Here is a 4852-nt window from a genome sequence, read left to right as displayed (position 1 = left end):
GCACCATTTGTGTTCAGATGGTGTACTTGTTTTGAGTGGTTGCAGGATGGTATTTATAAAGGCTATTTTAAGCGTTTATTGTGAAATTGAGTTTACCAAAGCCTACAAACTTAAGTCCTCCCTGTCCATAGTGGAGGGAGATCAATATCTCCATGTGGTGAGTCTGAACATCTTTAGAGGATATTTAATGTAGGATTATGTGGATAACTTCTACTGTGGCAAAATTTTGTTTGTTTTTTTTGTTTGTTTGTTTGTTTTTTCATGGCATAAAGAATTCTGGTGAGTGAGTAAAATACAGGGAAAAAATACAGTAATTTTGTATAGTTTTGATACAACGTAGGAACATACAACCCTTTGCCATAGCAGGATTTTTTTGTGGGCTGATGAACACCAACTGTGGTCAGTGACTCGAAACAAATACAGTCCCTGAGGTAAAAGAAGATGCTCACCCCACGCAGACCACGTTCTTGACATCAGCAGAGCTCCATGTTTGAGTATCTCGGATCCTTCAGCAGATCTGATATTGAAACAAGGATTTATGAAAATTGCTCAGAGACATAAAACAGATTTTCGTTACAGGAAATATTTAATTTTGACAAGATTTTCTTAGAATTAGTAACTTCAGCTTACTAACTTCCTCTTTTTAGTGTCACAGTTTACACCACTGTGACTGTTACCATAGATATTGAGTATGGTTGTTTCCATGGTTATGGTGTGCCATAAACAAACAAACTGCATAGCGATAACTTAATTTGAATGTCATTATTCTATGCTACTGTTAGCAAAATGTAAATATTAATTGAAAGAGGATGTGAACAATATTTAACATTTTTTATGGCATATTCAAGTTGTTATTTAAATGCACATTTTAATGAAAATCCAGCAAGGCAAAGTCATCAAGTCTTTACAAAAGTATGAGATAATAGTTTAAGCAGCTTAAAATCCCAGTTCTGACTCCTCTTTTACTCAGATCATGTAGCTTCACCTCTGGGCCTCAGATTTCACCTGTATGAAAAAAGGATAATAATATTTACTTGTTTTTAGAAGTCAGATGAACTAGTTATGGTTCAAGGAATTATTTAAAGTAATCACTGTTATTATTATTTCAGTTATTATAATTACTATTATTCAGACTACTTATTTGAATGACAAAAAAAGAATCCAGAGCATATTCCTTGTTACACCAGATCTGTTAATTGAAATAATAGCAGTCTCACCTGAAACTGCACTTGGCTTAAATGTGTAAATTGCATATGCCCCTCAGCTCCTGGTAGCCATAAAATATCAGTCTCAAAATTTTCAATAGTTTAAAGAATATAATATTAAATGCTTAAAATATTACAGCAAAAAACTTTTTTTTTTTTTTTTAATCTCAGCTATTCAAGTCACAAACCAGATCCGATTCCCTCCACAGTCTGGTTAATGGCATTTAAAATTGTTCATATCTTTGGCTCTCAAATTAGAAGAACCTATTTTTAAGATGGTCCAAGCATCAGTGTCCAATTCTATACATGCACGTGGGCTTAGAAAGAGAAAGACAGGTTTATTTTCTGTGTTTGGCTCAACAAAGCATTGTGAAAAATAAGGTGTCTACCTACATGGTTCATTGAGGCTGCATAAATGCTACACACATGAGTAATACGAGGGAAGTTATATTTAGAGAGTGCAATAGATTGGAAAGAGAAGTAGAATCACAAGAGTATTCAGTCTTTCAGCGCTAGTAAAAGCATGTAGATTAAAACCCACCTGGGTAAATCAAGAAAGTGTAAGTGATTTTAGACTAAGGCTACACTAAACGTCCATCACCAGACCGTTCACTATGTGAAGAACTCATGTCAGCACGGACGTTCGGCGCTGGGGACATCGGAGATCCGCACCAGCCGGAAGCAAACCCACCCTCCTCACCAGCTGCTCTCCACTCAAAGCAGTCAGGAACTGCTGAGCAAGGATGTTGAGGCCTACCAGGGGATGTGTAACATTTACATATGTTACCCAGCCTTGGCTATTGAGATAAGGATTTTTTTTCCTTTCAGCTTCTTTTATATAAATAGTCCAGTATGATTTTACTAATATAGCATCAGATGATTCTCTCTGTTGCCATGGGAAAAAGGCTGAAGACCTGTTGCTATCTCTGCTTGGGAGCTGAAGGAAGGCAGGATCAAAAACTTCCTTCCTCCCCGGCTCCCGAAGTGCGATGGAGGCATTGCTCAGCCTGCCTCTGTGCGGGGAGAGGACATCAGCCGCGAGCGGTCTCCCAGGCAATGCTCCAGCGGTTCCTCTTCTAGCGAGCTCTACCCAAGGCACTTCTCCAAAGTGTGGTATCTCTTTCTAAAAGTACAGATCTGCCTCCTCTTGGAGCTACCCTGCGGAGATGCAGCTATTGCTGTTCACCACAGTTAAACTGCTGAAGTGAGAGAAGGATTATGAATCTTCTGCTTCTAGGAACAGAAATCCTCACTCATCTTTTATCTTCCCTCTCTCTATGAAAATAGCAATGTTATAGAAATATATACTTACAATTCTTTAGAAGACACTGCATTTTCACCCCATTTCCTAGAGATTGTGTTCGCACGTGCGGTGCACTGACGCGCCTCTGTGCGATTCAACCAGGATGCAAGTCAGCAATCCAGGAAATGTCCCTTACAGAGATTGCTCGGTGGAACACGCGCAAGAGCAGAGTCACTCCTTTAGTGTCAGATGTTAGTAACTCTTTGAGTCTTCTGAGTTGTTGTGGTGTCTGTGAGGATGAAGAGACTCAAAGCATGGGAGCAGACCTGCACAGTGCACATTGCACTGGTTTTGCCTGGAGAAAGATACCTGGGTAGCTACTACAGCCTGCTTGACACTTACAGCCAGCCTGAAGTGACTGTAGCTTACTCTGGAGTGTCCGTGCAAGTGTCCTAGAAGTCTTAATGTCTGAAGTGGCTGCCTGCCTGCTTTGCTCTTCCTTTTTTTGTGCACTGTAAGAAAGAAGAAGAGAGGAATAGGACTGTAATTTGATTTAACCCATGTTCCGCTTTCAATTCCTGCACCGCTATGACGTGTCGAACATCCTTTGTTACAGCTGAGGCACCCTTCCCAAAGCTGTTGTATCGCAATAGCTTATGGCTGATTTAAAATCACCTATATGGCAATGTATCACATTAAGCTTCGGTAAATAATATATAGTAAAATGTATCTAGCTTTTGTGGCTGAAGATTTCAGGCGAGCAAGCACTGTGAAGCTCAAGTGCTGAGAAAGCAGAAAGCAATCCCAAAAGGCCTCAAAGTATACTTTAAATCTCATGAGTCAGTGTGGGGATTCGTGGCTGACCTGATTACTGAATGGCCAGAACTGGCAGCGCTTTGCTGGCTGGTAGAGCAACATTCAGGTCTCTTTTCTTTATTGCATTTCATAAGATGGGCTGGTAAACAACAGAAATGCTGAAAATGGACTTTCCTAATCACAGCAGTCAGGGAAAAAAAGAAAAGATATATGTATTTGTATTAAAAGCCTAGCCGAAGAAAGTACAAAGGAAACACAGGTTTGTCTTTCCTTAAAAACTCTGAAAACGCACTAGCTGAATGTGTCGCTCACATCACGGCTTGCTAACACCATGCTATGCTTTGTATTTAAAACCCATGAAACGCAGCCCCCCGGGACGAGATCAGCCCCAAGAAGACACCACCACAGTAACAGTCGGCTGAAACAGGAGTCAGGTCCCAGCCCTCTCTTCCGCCAGCTGCAGAAGGAAACTGGAAGACAATGTATAGTTAACCCTCAACATCCCTGTCACATCTCACTCATAAAACGTTACACACTCGAGCTGCACATTTGGATACCTCCTCACCCCACCCCTTCCCTTCTCCCCCACAGCTGGTCCCTCATCATTCAAAACTGCGATGAAATACTGAATTGTCCCCTTCTGCCGCCTGGTCTGCACCTGACACATAAAAAGAGGACTTCAAAGCGGACATGGGGACTTTTACGTGACACCTCCAGCCAGCTGAGTCCCAAGCTCTCAGGGGCATTACCTGCACATTGCCAAACTGCAGCCTAGTGCGGCAAACCCTCTCCCACCGTGTCGCAGCACCGTTTGGTGGGGGCCACGTTCGTGTGGCCCCGTGCAGACTGTCTCATGCGCTGGGAGGGTGGACGCTGGAGAGGTCTGCCTTTAGGGGCACTGTGATCTCAGCCACAGCTCGATTAGCACGCTTGCCAGCGAGAATAAACAGGGGCTGAAGTCATAGATTCAGACTAGGAACTTTTTAGGACAAGCACTGACATGATTTTACTGTCATATGCAATCCCCAAAGCAGTGTCAGTTGTCCCCAAAATGGATTTTACTGTTGTGAGTTAACCAGTAAGAGGAGCCTCAGTCAAGACGTTAGTTCTGAGATTGAAATGAAAAATTGAAGAGGTGGTAATGCTGAATAAAAGATGGTATTTGCCATAAGTCATTTTAGAGAGATAAGAATGCAACGCTGGGATGGCAGGATTCAATGTATTCTGTATCTTGGGATTTTCTTCTTATTTGGATAAAACACCTTTGCACAGCAGATGAAAGCTGATGCAATCCTGTTATCTGACTGAATACGCTTGTTTTCCTGTGCTGCTGAAGTCATGTGAATTGCCCCAGACAGGATCTAGTTGTACTGATCCGCGTAGGGGGATCAAGGTTCCTTCGCTCAAGGATCCTGGATGTTTCTTGCATGACTCATGCACTTCCAAGCCACTAAAGCTAAACACCTTCTAAAAGTGAGAGACTGCCTCTCTCCAGAGAAAAACTGACTGGGAAAAGTTTAAGTAGAGGTGACCAGTTGGTTTTTTTTTTAAATATATATATATACACACATGGGAGGAAACTGTGCAG

General features: G+C 41.8%; 1 long non-coding RNA gene across 1 annotated transcript; it reads right to left on the bottom strand.

Moving 5' to 3' along the window:
• Positions 1–463: 463 nt before the first annotated feature.
• On the bottom strand, positions 464–4132 carry LOC129203324 (uncharacterized). The gene is made up of 3 exons (XR_008575980.1): positions 4014–4132; positions 2518–2960; positions 464–1005 (listed from the first exon to the last, which is right to left on the bottom strand). It is a non-coding gene; the product is annotated as an uncharacterized LOC129203324 (long non-coding RNA).
• Positions 4133–4852: the final 720 nt, after the last annotated feature.

This window comes from Grus americana, chromosome 2, assembly GCF_028858705.1.
Source record: "Grus americana isolate bGruAme1 chromosome 2, bGruAme1.mat, whole genome shotgun sequence".
NCBI lineage: Eukaryota > Metazoa > Chordata > Aves > Gruiformes > Gruidae > Grus > Grus americana.
This window is presented reverse-complemented; position numbering and strand designations above follow the sequence as displayed.